The sequence below is a fragment of the Cebidichthys violaceus genome, unplaced genomic scaffold (assembly GCF_023349555.1).
Source record: "Cebidichthys violaceus isolate CVI_PGR_0920_01 unplaced genomic scaffold, fCebVio1.0.p SCAF_16, whole genome shotgun sequence".
Lineage (NCBI taxonomy): Eukaryota > Metazoa > Chordata > Actinopteri > Perciformes > Stichaeidae > Cebidichthys > Cebidichthys violaceus.
Window position 1 is genome coordinate 13,499,108 of NW_027176329.1, and position 18,713 is coordinate 13,517,820.

The following is an 18,713-nucleotide window of genomic DNA, read 5'->3' on the forward strand; positions in this document are numbered from 1 at the left end:
CCTCTAGCAGTGTGAGTACAATCAGCACCACTCTACATAATTGGAGGACTTAATGGTGAGTTTGTAATTAGGAAGAAATTAGTAAATAAGGCCTCTGAGACATTATTGATAAGGCCTCCTCATGTTTACTAATTGAATTTATTGTGATTGAAAAGGCAGATGTTACAAATTCAAAATGTAATGTGTGTTCTGTTATGTTGAACATATTTCTTGATATCAACACAAAACTAAATGAATGAATATAAGTAAAACTACTAATGCATTCACAGTAAATACAGGGAAATCCCACGTTGAAATGGACCCATATTTTTCATAATTTTGAGGTTCATGGCTTTAAATAACCCTCTCATCTACAAGTTACCCTGACAGATAAATTATGTAAAAACCTGCATCATCTACCACTTTAAACAATTGAAAAGAAGAAGAAGAATGTATCTCTGACATGCTCGTTTATTCATTTGTTCAGTCAGTTAGTGTATAGAATGACTTTAAAAAGAGTTTTTACAGCACCAGAGAGTATTTGAGATGCATATAGAACCTGATTGTATCTTTGTGGAATATTTTAGCACAGAGACACAATTCTGAACGAGAGCAGGGATTACATTCCTGTACATAGCTTCATTATTTTTCCCTCCAGCCAGGACTCCTAGACAAACAAACATAATGATCTTCATTATTACTATTGACGTAGCGTGATATTTAACGTAAAGGTTATGAGAAGTTGTGTTCAGTATATGAACATGATGAATATGAGGTCTCTGCTGCAAATACCGCGAGACATTGCATTAAAGCAATAATCTCGACAGAAGACAAAGAACATTTTATTAATCAGGTAAAACTAAGTTGTTTTATTTTCTTTCTAAAGGACACTTTAGATCCTCCTCATCCTGTTGTTATGTCAGGTGATTCAAATAGGCCTCGTTGATAAAGATGCCGTGCCTGCCGTGCCTGCTGTGCCACGTGCGTAAAATGTGCAGTCGCGCCTCTCTCAATGTGAAGACAGGCCCAATCCCAATGTCCCCCCTTTACGGACTCACAGACTTTGAGGCATCCATTTACATTACACATTACATTACAGTCATTTAGCAGACGCTTTTATCCAAAGCGACTTACAATAAGTGCATTCAACATTGGTAATCAAAAGAACTACTAGTCACCATCCGTGAGGGTTTAGGGATGTCCCACTGTCAAATTGTCAAGTGTTTGAGGGCTCTCTGGCAGACATTTTGAGCCCTTTATGAACCATTTCCTTAGCCTAATGGAATTACCCACAAATCATTGCAATGTGACGTTAATAAACACGGGGTAACCAGTGGACGCATGGAGACGTAAAAAAAAAGGTAAATAAAGAGGACGGATCACATGTGTTCAGCCTGTCATATTACATTTACTCAGAAACATTAAGGGTTAAAGATGGAACAAAAAATAAACTTGAACTCAGAGGATATTTATTATTTATTCATCAAATATTTGATTTTGTCAAAAACAAGTAAATAGATTATATGAAATCACCTCATCTTGTGAGGACGTTCAAATCAGTAAAAAAATAAAATAAATACCCACAATTATACATCTTATTTTTTTGTTGTTTTATGGTAACGTGATATGTTGCAGCAAAGTGCTGTCCCATTCATATTTACACCATTTCAAGCCCTCACAGTCTCTCACACTCAACCACTTACCAGGTGACGTCAGTAAATCCTTGAGGGTTCAGGGTTTGAGGCTTTAGGGGGGACATTGGGATTTGGCCGTTGATGCTGCTGGAAAGACCGGAAGCCGCTTATTTAATGAACTTGAAGAGAAAAGAATACAACATATAAACAGTAATGAAGTTGCAGTTAAGACTCTGTGTCAAACTGTTGCAAAAAGACGTATAGCCCAGCTGTTGATAAGACTGGAGACAAACTTCTATCCGACAATATGACTGAGGATGCGGACAGATGTGGACATGTCTTCATAGTCACATGTTGACTTGATCTCAGGCCTTTTTGCAGGCTGATTGGATGAAACTTCAGATGATTACAGAGGTGAGATGTGACCTTGAAAACCACATGAGCACAATATGGACGTGAGGGATTCTACGGTTGTTTCGTCTCCAGGTGCATGTAGTTTATAGGAGATCATCATTTAAACAAAAACAAAGCTTCCAGCAGCCAAGAAAAGTTTTTTTTAACAAGTTTCAGTTGATGATTTCATTCAAATTCTCACTTCTACTGAGAACTTGTTGCATCCTGACAAAGACTAAAGACTATGCAACATAAGGTTTTTTGTTTGGGCCAATCTTTACAAACAATAGGGAAATAGAGGAGAAGGACATAGCTTAACAATATATATTTATTAAATAGTTGTTATTATAGCGTATAGATCAGTTGATCTTATATTTCTTCTTTCTGAATTCTCTGACAAGCCATAATAAAACATAACTAATTTGAATTGGTTATTTGCCTGTATTTTCACCACAATAAGAGGGTTGATAAATCATAAAGATGTGAATTTTACCACCTTAACAGAAGTAACAACACAGGAGAGTCAGAAGGTGTTAACAGAGCTCAGTCTGTATCTACACAGTGCTGACAAGAGGCCTCATGAGGCAACAAGTGGACGCAGCTGTGTGGGTGAACCAGACTTCACTAAATGAACCAAAGGCTCATTTATTATCAACGTATTACTATTCCAAGGACGTGCGGTCAGGGGAGGCAGGTGAGGCAGAGGCAGAGCCTCCCCTGCCATCATGAAAAGTAAAAAACAATTAATGATAAAATAAAATAAAAAATAATATTTCTCTCCTAATCTGTGCAATAAATGTAATTTCTGTATGATTCCAATCATGTCAAGCATTTTTATAATCAAAATTGCTGAATTAGCGCATGTCCTGTTCAAACAGAGAGGAGACGCGAGGTGAGCTGTGCCTCATCTCAAATTGTGAATCCCTCACTAACTGGGTTGAGCGCGTGTCTTTTGCTTTCTCATTGTTTGTCACCACTGTAATATTTGTAGACATTTTTATTATATGTCCTTTCTTTCCATATAATATGTAATGTATTTCACGGCTGTGTAGAACATATTTAATGTTGCACATCTGACATTAAACCGCAGTGAAAAAGCACAGAGAGGCAAACAGTACCTCTGCCTCAATGAAGGGGGAGTGCGAGAGCCCACGGGTCGGGTTTATGCTTGTTCTGTCGTTGTTCTTCTTCTACACTTCTCTTCTTCTTCTTCTTCTTCTTCTTATATTTTGCTTTAACCACAAAGATTCAAGATTCTAAGCTTAAACATGTCTAAAAAACAGGGAAATATGACCAAATCAACAGCAGTTCAACGTCGGACAAGTAAAGTGACCTTTTAAGTGTTTGTTGTTCTCTTTATAGATCTGTGGTTGTTACGGAGATTATCGCGGGATCTCACAATTTTCGCGGGTGGCGCCCGCGAGCGCTCCGCTTCTGAAACGTAGATTCAAATATGTACTTTACCTATGTGTGTGTAAAGAATGCTGATATGAAATATGAAAAACAACCAGTAGTCAATGTGCAGGCTGCCAATTGAATGGTGATTTAAGATTTATTGGGTTCATATATTTGTAAATCTGACTTATCTCTCCGCACTCACTGTACTATTCTAACTAGTTTAGCATCCTGAAACGGTTAAATGGATTTTTAAACCTCATTTTCAGCTTCATTTGAATCACAGATTCTCAAAATTATATATATATATTCATATACGTAAGTTAATGGCAACGGCAAACATCTTGCTAATGCTAGCATACTCAGCTAACGTTAGCATGCTCGCTAACGTAATGACATAGCGAAGTTGGCCAATGCTATCTGTTGCTTCATGTTTTGCTCACATCTCTTGTCATTTTAATTTGTCATTGATGCACTCAAATGATGGCACGGTATTATGAGTCTGTTATAAGCAAGCTACTCTAGTTTGAAGTTGGTTTAAAGCATGTCCAAAGTCCCGCCCGCAGGCAAATTACGGCCCAAGGTCAGATTTTATAAGGCCGCACCTTCTGTCTTAAAATGCATTATTTATGGCCCACCAGCACAGTCTAACAAAATAAATAAATCATACAAATTCAACATGCAATCCCTCTTTCTACCTCATGGTGGCCGCACCACTCTCTAACTGTCTGGCTGTTTGGAATTTGCTCTGACCCTTCAACTGTCATGGCTACGGCAAGTAAAATAAGGAAAGTCAATAACATGGGTCGCCGCTTTCAGGACAGAGGAGAGGACAATATTGTTTTACTGAAAACCGAGAAAACTGTGTCTGCCTAATTTGTCATGAGACTGTTGCCTTGTTTGATGAATATAATGTAAAGAGACACTACGAGACAAAACATGCTAATGCATACAACAAGCTATCAGAGAGCGACCGTGCTAGAAAAGTGAACTCCACGATAACTTGGCCACACAGCAGCGGTCTTTTTCGCGTCAAATGAAAACGTCACCAAAGTAAGCTACGAAGTGGCCGTGTTAATTGCTAAACATGGCAAACCTTTTACGGAGGGTGACTTTATAAAATACTGTGTTATGAAAATAGCAGAAAACATTTGCCCCGTGAAGAAGACAGAGTTTGCTAAGGTTTGCCTGGCTCGTAACACTGTGGCACGGAGAATCACAGAATCCTTGTAGTTTATGGTAAAGTATTGGTCCCATAGCCAACGACCCCTGACACCAGTTTATAATGTAAAATGTCCACTGAGGGCAACATGCTCCAGTTAAAAGGGATATCATTTATATTGATCAATTTCATATTGAATATGTTGGTTTGGAATTTAAATTGCAGTTTTAAAAAACATTTATTACGACGTCTGACAGGCCTCATCTCTGATCATCCATGCAGGCTCACGTCAGCATTTAGAGTCAGTCAGCCCGGTCACTTCCGGCACTCGTAATGCCTGCAGACAGCTTTGGAGTTTACACTCCGGCACTAACGGCCATTTTGTTTATGGATTTATTTGTGAATTTTTTTTTATCTAGTCCTTATTTTTTAAATGAAACACTGAATAAACCATCTCTTCATCATTTGCTCTATAGTCATTTGTCGTTGTTAAAAAAAAGAGATGACCATTTTATAAAATAGTTACAGGCTACTTTAAATCTAACCCTACTCTGTGTCTAATGATAGTAATTGTTTTATACATATGTATGCAAAATTGTTAATTGTCATGCATCAGCTGGTATTTTGCTTGTGAATTGAAATCAGGACATTTTAACAAAGCTGTTACCGCAAAATGGAGTTTTTATGTCATTTGCAAGTCGTGTTATTGTGAAGGACAGAAGTAAGGTCCCTGATGTGTTGACAGCATTGACGTTAACTAGACTCTAATGAAACCAAGTACCACTTTAAGCTACACATTACCAGTCGCATTTGTTCCAGAGGAAAAAGATAAGTCTCAAAAAAGTCATAATAAACTGTGAGAATGGAACAAAGAAAGGAAATAAATCAGCAGCAGTTGATGAGCTGCAGGTGTATCAGTTCACCCGTTTGTCTGTACAGCTGTCTGTCTTAGTGACCGTTACTTAAAGGCATAACAATACAATTAAAGATGATGTCTTTATGGGTTATGGACTGGATTATTGTACCTCTGCATTGTTTAAAAAAGAGCTTGCATCCACCTAAATGACCAGGTCACCAGTGAGAGCTAACATGCTCATGGTGGAACACAGTAAGAAGTGTACTGGTTATAGCCTACTGGGACAGAGTTTTCTGAGTGTACTGCTTGTATTTTGCAGTGATGACGGTTGAGGAGAGCAGCTGAGCTCGGATCAGATTCGCTTTGGTCACAGAATGGCCTTCAGACGGGTGAGTCACACACTGACTTGTTGTTGTGAGTCACTGTAGATATGACAGCGTCTGCAAGGTGTTTCAAACTGCGGTCGGCTTTGCTAATACAATATATAGTGTTGGGTGTATAGGATGCCTGTCCACTGAATTTGTATCTATTGTTATGAGTTTTCTCTCTTTTCTAGTTGGTTGTAAGGCTACACTGAGGGAGGATGTTGTATATTTCTAATTGATAACAGGCTTTTCTTACTATGGTGGGTGTGGATACAAGGCCTTATTTATTGCAGTCTATTAAGCACATTTTAACTAACCCATGTTTTACTTTTAAACATTTTTACACAAGTAGCCTACTGTACAGATGTATTTTAAGTATCTATACTTGAGTTCTTTCCATCACTGCTGCTCCTGAGGCCTTTAAACTAAAGTAGATACAGACATGTAATACTTTGCTCACAGGCTGTTATAACCTGAGTTGAACAGCAGATGTCAGGCTCAGACAAGTTTTGAGTTTCTTTCTTTCTTATCTTTGCACAATTTTTGTGGAATACTTGTAGGTTTCATCTTTAAACCACTCTCCATATAAACACATGTATGTGTGTTTAAATGAACACTTTGGAATTGGGTTTCTGGGGCTCACGTCTTTAAAAAACAAAAGCTGCAACCTGTCTCTCCAAAAATAGGATCCCAGTTACTTTAGCTCCTTGTGTGATGTTGGTGGATCTGTGGCGTCTTAAGTCAACCGTGATTTCTTCCCCCACTGGTGGGAAAATGATTTCTACATCTTTTATGCTCATCAATAACAGCCTGATAACCTCTCCCATTTCTCATTTCCCTGTGTGGCAGCTGAGGTCTCTATCCCTCCCCTGAGACTCCCACTCCGCCTATTCAAAGTGTCATAAATAATACGGGCTAATTAGATATGAATTGATTGTGTGGAGGCTGCGGCCGTTTTCATCCATCACTCTAAAAGCTGTTTAACAATAGATTACCAACCAGCAATTCCCCATGGAGCCACAGTGAATAGAGCTGTGGGCTACTTCAGCCTTGTTTGGTATGTGGGGGGTGGGGGGGGGGGGGGTCATAAATCTGCAAAATAATACATATTACTGTGGTCCATTCTTTTAGTGCTGGAGGTGGTTTTATTAATACAGAGGAAGTTATGAATCATTACAGGACTTCACTGGAGGGTTCTGACTTGCAACGGAGTAACTCATGATTGTTTGTGTGGATTATTTGTGGCATTTGTATTTTGCTTTTACACTCCTCTAGCTCAGATTGTCTTTCTTCTTCTTTTTTTTTTTTTTTTTTTAGATATTTGAGTTCATGTCATTGAAGTTTAGGCATGATGTGAATGTCAACATCGAGTTAAGATCTTCCCCTAATTCGTGAGGCTTGATTGCCAAGCTGGTGTGGTGAGCCACTGGTTTGTGCTCGTTCCATTGGAAATGTCTGTGGGAATATGCAGCAATAAAGCACAACGACTGAACTGCATTATCTCTTAATCCTGACAACCCCCGTGTCAAAATCTACTTTGAGACCTTAATAATTATGTCATTATTGTTGTGCTTGCACCTTTCTATTCAATATTATACTAATTCATTAATTGAATCACCTTTTGACACCACTAACCTGGGGGGAGTAGTAGCTTATTGCACCAAAAGAACAAAAGAAAACTGTTCACATTAAAAAGAGAATCGGAAAACAGCAGAATGAATGGGGGCCCAGCAGTTCCCTTTGACCCCTGGGGCCCTCCGGCAGGTGAACCAGTGTATGAGCTTCCTGTTCATTTGAACGTATCCTAGCGCCATGTTGGAACTTAAGACCTCATTTAGGTGATTTCTAGTGTTGAAACTTAAAAGTAATGATATTCCCCTTCGTGGGCTGTTCTGGATTATCACATTAGACTCTGTACATCCTCTGACATGAGCATCATATTATAGTTTTCCAACAATATCTCCTTCCATTTTATTTCTATTACTATTACTACGTATTTGCATTGTTGTCTGTATTTGCTTGTCCCCGGTTTTTAGTTGCACTTTCAACTGCCAGCTTCTGTGTTTTGCTCTCTGGCCATCTAAATGTTACGTTGGCATTTCCGCTGTGTGCGACAGAAATTGTAGGACTCTTGCAGCGTGTGCAGAACGCCACGTTTCCGTTACCGGGTGCATTATGAAGGAATGAGTTAACCTCTCTGGAACTCTTTAAAAAAAAAAGAACAACTTTCTCCTGGACACGACAGCTAACCGTTGGTGTACTGAAAAGGTTCTGTCAGAAAGAGCCGCAAGCGTCACCGCAACAGCGTTGACAACGACACGCCGATTGATTGACGCACGGGCAGACAAATCAGTGTTGAATTTAGATGCTTGGTGAATTGTTTATGCTTTTTCTACTGGGTTGGGTAATAAGTTAGTGATTTTTGGCTGTTGTCTCTGCCAGTGTGGTGAAACCTGTGGGTGATGGGTCATAGGTCCTTATTTTATACGGTCTATGAATGTCACACGGAAACATTTCAATTTGAAGCCAGGTTTTCTGGGCTTTGATATGACTAATGCACTACTTCTTACTTCTCACGTGTATTTCCACTATCTTGAGCTTCCAAACTACAATCGTGAACTACATTTCCCATGTGTAGCCTCCCTACCGCTGCACTCTTTTTGAACTTCATTATGTTCTCTCTTGTCAAACATTTGCGGTGATGAAGTTGAGTTGAGTAAAAACTTCTTGCTGAAACACTCGGGTTTGGAGATTTCCATCTCCAAACCCGGCCCGTGTCGTGACAGAACACCGGAGGTTTAATCTCTATCAACCTTCTCCCGGACTCCTCAGTTTTCTGAGTGCATGGTGCGGCTCTCTCCGACGACAACCACAGCCGGCCTGGCTGTCACCCTCTCTGATTAATGGCCCTGCTGAAACATGTCCAGCCACATTAGAGCCCCATGTATCTCCCAGAGTCCACACAGGCCCGGCTCTTTGTTCTGATGGGAAATGGTGTCAGCCGCTCACTGCTGCTCGCCCAGAAACAGATAAAGATTTACTGTCATCAGAGGCCAGATTAAAGCGCACAAACGTAGACATTGATTTCTGAGAGGGAGAGAGAGAGGGAGGAGGAGGGGAAGAAAACGACACATTTTGGGTAGGAAACTCATTCCACGGCCGGCGGAGATATGATCAGCTTATTTGGGAGGTGGATAATATGGAGCCCTCTCCCAGAATGAACTTTGAAAGAAGTAAATTGTAAATATTGATTTCTGAAATGAACTGTCAATCTCACTTGGCGAGATTATTCCTATCATCTTGTCGAGAGGGGGCCAATGAATTCAAAACAGCGGACAAAGAGGGGAGGGGGGGGGCGTTCTGGATTTCTGTTAGGGGGCACTCAAAAGAGCTTTATTCGCTTAGTAAAGGTTGTTCAATTTCATCAGATAATAGCTGCGATCCCATCGGCGCGGAAGAAATAAAATGAAGTGCGACCAGATCGCTGCTCTCGTCCAGACTGAGATCACCAGAGGAACCCAGTCCACTTCATTACTGGTCCCCCCACTGGTGGGAACAAAGACCTCCTTCCTGTCTCACCCAGAGGTTTGTCGGGGTGCTGACGTTTTTGTTACAGCTTAAAGGTTGTTGGTTCACCCAATTCATAGCAAACTTACCTTTATTGTGGCAAATAGCCATGCTGGTTTTGGTTTTATTTGTTTTTATTCTTTATTTGGTGTTTTGTGGTGCTCAAAGCAGCAGAAGTCAAAGAAATTGTGGACAATATTCACTCAAAGAAGCTGAAGAAATACTCCAGATAGACCTACTGCGTTCATGTTATTTGTCCTCAGTTGTCTTTTATTGATTGTAACGCAAAGGGCCAAGGACAATTTGACGCTATAAAGCAACTAAATCAACTTTCAATCAAGAAAAAAAGTCTGAAAACTCTTGTTTTTGTTTGCTTGAGAAGCAGCAAACAAGATGGTAGAAGAAAGAAGCTTGCAGAAGACAATAGGTGGGTGCTTATGTTGCTGTATTGAAGGTGTTAGAATTAGGAAATCGTTGTCTTTCTTATATGTAACTCTGTTAATAGTTCCTGGCCTAAACTCAAAACTGAAAAGAGATTTGCTGTCAAGGCCTCCAAACTGTCTCAACATCGTCTTCCATTATCAGAGACTTCCATTGAATCTCTACCTAAGACCCATTTTTTATTAATTTGCATTTCTGTACTAACTGGTCTTTTTTAAAGCTGTCTTTTAACGTTTTCTGACTCATTTTTGTCCATCTTTACGGATCGAACGTCTTCTTCATTTTTCTTCTGTCATGTTACTTACTTTTCTGTCCTTCGAAAGCAGTCATTTTGTCTTTAAAGTTATTTTTACCATTATTATTTGTACTATTATTACCATCCAGCAATGAGTAAGAAGTCAAACGTAAACCTTGCTCTCGTCTCTGAGCTTTTGCATAAAAACCTCTCACTAGGTGGCAGTGCCATCCTATGCAAATCATCTCCAATGTCCCTCTGCTGTCTGTGTTTGGACTGACTGTCTGAAGAGCTGAATCAGTGAGAATTCAGACGAGCTCTGTACATCCATGGCTGATTGTTGTCCTCCCCCCCCCCCCCCCCCCCGATTACACCGAGAGCCCTCTTAGTTAAAGTGAAACTAATGATGCTCGTTTTGAGAAGCACACCTCAGCACTCTGTTGACCATCTCCATCATTTATCAGCGTTGTGTTCAGGCCGTGTGGAGTGGACTCAAAAGTTTGGATTTCGGACAAGTGGAGAAAGTGATCATCTATTTACAATGTGCACACAGTACAGGGTAGATACTGGGTTGTGCACTAATCACTCTGATCACTTTTTCTATTAAACTTAATTGATTTAATGCATAGTGCCAGACCCCCCCCCCCACCACATTTTGACAAATGAGGTTCAGAGGCCAGAGGCTTTCAGCAGCTGGGTGTGTTCCTATCAAAACCAACCGTGAAATACAAGGACAACGCCTGCAGCACTTAGTGTCCTTTAATTGCCATTTACATAGTAGGCTAATCATTATTTTTTTTGATGTCCCCTATTACCCACGATCACCACTCCGTGCTCCCTCTCTGCGTCTCTGTGGGCTAAAACAATAAGCTGTTTGTCAGAAGTGATGCTCTGATGGTCGGCTCACTGATGGAGGACACGAGAGACAACAGACTGCAGCGAGTATTTGGATCAACGCTGCGGTTTTTACCGCTCAAAGAAGGTGAACGGTTCATTGTCAGCACTTTTCCCGCTCCCACCGTCATTTGTTGTCCTGGATGTTTAAGTGTTTAAGTTTTCCTTTTTCATTTGAATAACGTCTAATGTTGTCCCACTATTTCTAACAGTTTCTGTTGACTCCCGTTTAAACCCAGCTCGGGCCTTAATTAACGATACATTTTTGATTAGTATACAGATTATTCTTCATCGTATTTGAATAATCGTTTTGTCAAAAAAAAAAAAAAAAAAGGCCAGAAAGTCCAAATCCAAAGATATTCAGTTTACGATGATACAAACAAAAGAAAGCAACAGATTTAAATGTTGAGAAGCTGGGCAGCAAAAAACCAAAGTATTCACAGCCTCTTGTCTCAGGCTGCACCATGTGGAGTGGTGGAGTTCAGATGGTGTATTATTTTTTTCCAGATCGTGTCATTGATAAGAGATCAGAGGAGGCCTGAAGGCTGAAAACCATTCAATGATTCATAAAAGTACTCTCGAAAGGGGCATTTGGAACACGACATTAAATGTGAAAAATAGAGATATGTTTTTAGATACCCTCAGTCATAGAGGGCTCCCTTTACAAGTAGCTTGTTAACAACCATGGCCACCTCAAACTCCTGTTTCTGATTTTCATTATCCAGTCCAGTAATAAATAAATTCATTCCAGAAACAAACTTAAACAAACAAACAAAAAACTTTACCCAATGTCCACATAATGCACAGAAAATGCATTCATCTAAACTTTTTAGTATCTAAAGTAAAAGTACTCATTACTTGTCCTTATTATGGCATGCCTCTAAATCAATTAATCATGTATGTAAAGAGAACATTGCCTGAAAATCTGATCATATTACATTACATTACATTACATTACGGTCATTTAGCAGATGCTTTTATATAAAGCGACTTACAATTCAGTATCTATCTATCCTCCGTAGATGCAGCTACGGGAGCAATTTTGGGGTTAAGCGTCTTGCTCAAGGACACATTGACTAGACTAGTTGCGCAGGAGCCGGGGATCGAACCGCCGACCCTCTGATTGAAAGGTGGCCCTGCTCTCCACTTTATCCACGGCCACCCCATGTTAAATAGAAGCTTCACTGTATCTGCACAAGTGAGTCGGTTACAAATATGGTGGCAACAATCCACATGTAATAATGATTAGTTATTAGTATTTTCAAACCTCCAAAGCGGGACCGTGAGGTGTACTGCACGATCATGCACATATGCATAGGCGTTTTCATCAGGTCAGTGCTTATCACACCTAGCAAGAGCACCTTTCAACACCAAGGACAGCAGATGAAAAATCCACCAAAGTATAGTTAATTTAAAAACTGTATAATAACACTAGTAAACACACAACGCAAGGATTTCAGTGGTGTACTATCACAGAGTACTATTGTTATATTTACGAGGCCTTTGTGGTCACTTTGTCCTCTAAGATTATTTGTCTTGTATGTTAAGCATTTGAAAAGCACTTTGTGACTTATGTCTATGAGAAGTGCTATATGAATACATTTCACTCAATACTGACATCATTGTTGATTGTAGGATACCTACGCAGTCTGCCGGCTAAATGGCCGACTCTGACACATTCTACTGGCAGCAGGCCGTCTCAATATGACGCCATTTCCACCAAAAAATGTACTCTGGCAGTTTGTACAGAACACAGCGTTTTCGTTGCGGGGTACTTTACGATTTAAGGAGTCAGCCTCCTGGAGCTCTTTTAGAAAAGATGACTTTCTCTTCGGCATGAAAGCTAACCGCTAAGCGAACAGAAAGGTTCTGTCAGAAAAGAGGATGCGTCATAGCAACAGCCTTATCAACGGCACATTGATCGATGGAGAAGTCAGTGTTGAATTCAGACGCGTCGGTGCATTGTTTGTTTTTCTATTGATGAAGGTAATAATGATGAGAACTGAGACATTTCAATATTTTACAGATATTTGTCAGGACTCGGGACACCCAGCTTGAAACCGGGACAATAGTGGACAAACAGGGACGTCTGGTCACCGTAGTTCACCAGATCTCTGCAGCCCGCTGCTCAGAGGCTCCAGGATACGTTAGCTGCTGCTAGCATAACACACCCAAATCTGAGACCCAACTGTCGGAGAATTGTGTGAGTGTGCGCTGGAGTTGCATTGTGGGTAATGTATGGAACAACAACAAAACACATCTCTGGTTCTGCTCTGTCAATGTTGATTACATCGTGAGTCCGACGACGTTAGAAATGTGTGGAGTAGTCTTTTAAATGGAAAAAACAACTTCAGTTTTGTGTTGATTCTTGCGGTCCCTGTGGACAAAAGCGGTAACGTAGAAAACCTCTAATTTTTACTGCAGCAGGGTCTGACAGTCTGCTCCACTCAGTCCTGGTTCTGGTTCTCTCTTCCCTTCAGGGGGCCCGGCAATAAGGCCTGGGCCTCCAGCAGCGCGGTGTCGGTGTTGGCTCCTATAGGGAGGTCCGGCGGAGCATCGAGGCTCTGCTCCTGGCTGGAGAGGGGAGCTGCTGCTGCTGCTGAGCTCTGAGCTCTCCTCCTCCAGGTTGAAGGCCACAGCGAAGCGGGATCTGTGTCAGTCTGCTGCGGGCCGGTCGCTGACGGCATCACTATTTAATTGAGACTGTTTTATAATTCCAACAGCAGTAGTTGAGTAAATGCACATAGTTATTTCCCACTGCTGGGTAAAACTAGACAAATTATTTTCTCTGTGTGAGTTTGTATTTGGACTTTTTGAGGTGTTTGCTGCTCACTCTGAACTTTGACGAGTTGCTTGCTGTGCCAGACCTGACCGACCCCCCCCCCCCCCCCCCGGTTTATCTGCCTCCTGCGTTTAACGCATCACAGGGTAATAATGACAAATCGGGCCGATGTTGACTAATGATTAGTCGAGATTGTTTCAGCTCACTTGTAAAAAGCCACGTTTAAGAGCTATATTTATTGTTCCATTTGCACATTTTGTGAGTGTGTTTGAGAGAAGGACTAATCGTTATTAATTAGGGTCATTGTTCTAGTGTGTGCGCGTGCACGTCAGTTTATGTTTATGTGTCGTTCTTTTGTATGCTGATGTGTCCCTGTGCTTGTATACGAACGTCTGTCTGTGCATGTGTGTACGCGAGTGTCTAAGCATTGTGTGTGTGTGTGTGTGTGTGTGTGTGTGTGTGTGTGCGTGTAGCCCTGAAGCCATACTCAGCAAGCTGTGACAAAGGTCCATTACCTTGTCTGATCACAACGGCCTGTGATCTATTAGCATCATCTAAAAGCTACATTAGGATGAAGTGGAAGACACTCATAAACGGAGCGCTCTGATCAGGCCTTTTAATGGGTTCACTGGTTTTACATGGAGCCTCTCTGGCTTATTCCCCCTGGTTTGTAGGTTAATGCATTTTCAAGTACCCACCAGACAACACTCTATTGACAATGAGGCGTATACATCAGCCATTCAATCCGAAACGAGCGAGGACCCACCAGCGGGAAGTGAATAGCAGCTTTTGTTTTGGTATTGAGTTATTAATTCTGTATCTGCGGATGTCCCAACCCAATTAGAGAGTTGCAGAAAAAAAAAATGTATGCATGAATATATCCCTTGCCATCGTTTATATGCTTTAAATCAGTAGAGCCCAACCTGTTTGGCCTTCCTGCGACCCGAACTACAGCATCTCTAACATTTTCTTTTTGTGTGTTGGGAAAAAGAGACACAGTCCTGGTGAAAATGTGTGCAGTACAGCACTATTCATTAATTCATGGTTATTCATGCTATTTGCCAGGGTGTAAACTTTGATACTACCACTAGGAGTCACCAAAGTCAGAGATTTTCAAATCATACAGGTTTAAAAATAAACTTTATACCGGTTGCAGATAAGTTGTGAAAGGTTCAGCCTAAGAGTGGGTGGTTGTAGTTTAGTTTAGGGTCAGCCAGTGATTACAGGGTTGGTGGTTCAATTCCTGTCCACACACACATTCGTCAACACATTCTCACTCCAATGCATCAAACACAGCAGCTTAAACAAATACAACAATAGCCATATTCAGAAATAACACAATTCTATGTTCTATGTTGGGCTATCATAGACTGTACTGTAGGCCTATAAAATACTTATATTGCTATTTTATAGGCGGATGCTGGTTTTAAATTGATGTAAATATATTTTTTTAAATATAGGTGAGTTTAAGTTAAATTTCTTTAGTGGAAAATTTTAGTTTGCCATGCTCTGGTTGATTTAGAGGTGTTGGGCTATCTTGCTTCCATAACATCCAAAATACACATTTATATGTTCATTTCACTACTTTGTCTGTTTGGCCTGTAGATTTCTCCTAAATTCACCAAAAGTTACCTTTAGGTAATGCCTCATTTGCATATTTATACATAATATTTCAGAAAACCTTCAATACAAAAAAGGAATTGTCTTAATATGAGTAATCAGCTGAGGAAGCTTCATGGTGATTTTTAGCAGTTCATTTTTTGTACCCTTTCTTCAACATAATTTGACAAAATGACACACCAAAATTTTACAGTTTCATTCATCTCTATACTCTGAAAGTTTTAATGGAGGGGTTTGTTCAGATATCACTCATAGCGTATTTATACGACATCAACAAAGACAGTCAATAGCATTTTCTGATTTATGGAGTGAAACAAAATTCCCTCTGTAAAAACCTTTGACTCTAATATGTCAACAAACTAAAACAAGAATTTTGAACATGGCTTTATCAAATGTTCAGGTTTCTGTTTTGGAAATGTGTGCAAATTAGCACGTATTTAATAAGAAAATGCCAAATTTGAATATTTAAACACAATCTATGGCATTATCGATTATTTTTCCCCATATTCAACCGTAGCATCTCCACCTTTATGCTTCTTTCAGGCTTAAGGACAGAGGTATTTTACTTTGGTAGTGGTAGCTTTGTTTGGAATAGGTTGCATTCGGAACAGCTTCCTGCAAAGTCTCAGCAAAACCAAACCAGTGCACCACCTCTGTCACTTCTATCTCTCTTCTTCTTCTTCTTCTTCTTCTTCTTCTTCTTCTTCTTCTTCTTCTTCATATGAAGCACATAGTAACTCCTGTTTTGAAATGTACAAAATAACAAAACTTGCTTGCTTAATCCAGATTTAAAGATTCTCCTATTCTGCTGCTTTACAGTAATTTGACATTTCTACCTTCTTGAACCTTCTTACAGAAAACTTTTTCTCTTTTCCTTTTGTGTTGTCTGCCTCTGAATTATATGTTTGTGCTAAGCTGCTTCGAAAAGATATTAAAGATAAAGATATTTATTACCAGGTTGGAAAAGAAACAAATAAATCATATTCACCTACTTCAAAGGTTTTACTCGTCATTTGCGGAGCTTTGGACCTGAATGTAAATGAGACCGATGGACTAATGCATGAGGTCATGCGGACATAAAAGAAATGTTATTGAGAGGGAGCAAATCAATAGAGTGAACTTGAAACACGATGGAATACATTTGCGACAGTACGATAATTAGCGTGCCGGGGGCTCATATCTGCAGCTCGCGATCCCTTAATTATATTTTGCATGATTTCTGAGATCTTTTCAAAACTAGAATGGTCGGGCGATTCTTCAGAAGAGAGATGAGATGAGTTCGGTCGCGCGGCGCATGAACGGGTTGTGTTTTTGATATGCAGAGAGGGAGCATTGAGGCCTGCCCGTGTTATGAGGCTCACGGCAGCGGCCTTATTGTGTGGGGAAATTATCATAACCTCCTGCTACCTTCAGAGTCCTGGAAGATCGGGCTTTGAGCAGTCGCTAAGAGCTTCACTTTACAGGAAATGCAAATGGCCGTGTCTGCAAATTGGATTCTCATAAAAATAATAAATAGAGGGAAATAGAAGAAGTGTCAAAATAATAAAAAAACTGTCCGACACCGCGACAGGATAAACAAATAAAAGATGACAGTCTGCGGTGATGGAAAATAACAGCTCTGGCAATATCACCAAAGTGTAAAACTGAGGAGTTTATGTATTACTGCGTGTTCTCCATTAAGGTGGAGGAGAGGCCGGCGAGCGGCTGGCATATTGAGCTGATTGATATGCTACAGTGGGCCATATGGACACCGTGCTAATCGAATGAGGGACACATCTGTGAGGCGATTTATGATTTTGTCGTGATTTGTAAGCTGTGGGTTGCGTCGATGACATCATCAGCATTACTCAGCCCCCCCCCCTTTCGCCTGTGATGCCAACACATTTCCTAATTGATGAAGAGAGACGACCGGCAGAGTGCGAAGATTTTGGCGGACAAGACAGAGAAATACACATCACTTTACAGTATGTAGCATTGTGGCCATTGGTTTATCATTCATTATTAAGAGAGAAACAGTGATTCATGTTTTTCAAGAGATAAGTCACTTTAAAAGATACATTTATTCAGAATTTAGGCCTTTATTCACACATTTTTTTTCTTGTGCCATCAATTTGAACGTCACTATATTTTTTTGAACTGAGAACTGAGTTACACAAAATCACACCTCACGCCACGTTACGTCACATTACGGGACTTAATTTTTTTCACACCATGGTTGATTTTTCTGAGCTTTCGTATTGTGAATAAAGGCATCAACCAATCGAGTTGTGCTGAACAGGTTGCGTTGCGCTCATGTATATGAGGATTATAATACAACAACAGGGACGCGCCGTAGTTCAAACTAAGACTGCAAACTTTATTACTCCTTCCAACCATGACAAAGAAAGCACAGATCCACTCCTTCCAGTCTTACCTTTTACAATAAAAGACATATTCTATTAATATTTGCGTTATTTATTCGTCACGCCACCGATCTGTAAAGGCCTCTAGAGTTAATTACTGTAATCATGTTTGACCATAGGTTTAAGATGCATGTGCTTGTAGTAAGAGAGAACGGAAAGGAAACAAATGGAAGAACACAAAATACAGAAAAAGCAGCAGGGAAGGTCTGGGAGAGAAAGGAAAGGAACATAAGGAAAAGGAAGGAAGGAGCAGAACAGATAGGACCAAAGGAAAGGAAAGGAGGGATCACATACATGTCCATTGACCCAGAATAATGACACGCTGGTAGTGGCGGTGTGACCCAGCTGTCACATTAACAGCTCTCCAGATTTGTCATGAACACCTCCTCCACACTCCTCAACCCCCCTTCAAACGCTTTATTTATTTGCCTGCTCAACTAAATGATGGACGGGGCCTGAGCTTGACCCCTTACACAGCTGTCTAATTGAAGGATTGAACAGCTCTAAAGTTCACATTTTTTTGTGTTTTGCCATTAATGTGGTTGTTACCTGTTGGTCAAAATGGAGGCGTCAGTGACAAGCAGCAAGAACTGATTCAAAGCGACATTTAACTTAAAATATTCCTTTTTTCCCCCTGAGAGCACTTATCACATGACCAATTTTCTTGTATTTAAAAAATTCTCTTGGGTACCAACACAATTTTCAAAATTGGCTATTGATGCTATTGTATAACAATATCAATATGAGCATCTCAAGCTGCCAAACGACTTGCGTTATGCGCTAAGTTGAAGGTTGATTTGTCTCTGTAGATGAAAAGGTCAGAGAGAAGAGTAACCAGGAGCCTCTGGAGGCCTCAGAGCGTCAGACCCTGGGAAGAGAGCGTGTCTTCAGACAGCGTCTTGATATTGACGGAGACGGATGGATCGTTCTTCATATTCATCTTCGCATGCAGGTTCATGCTGTCCAGGGGAACGTTCTCCGTTGCTCT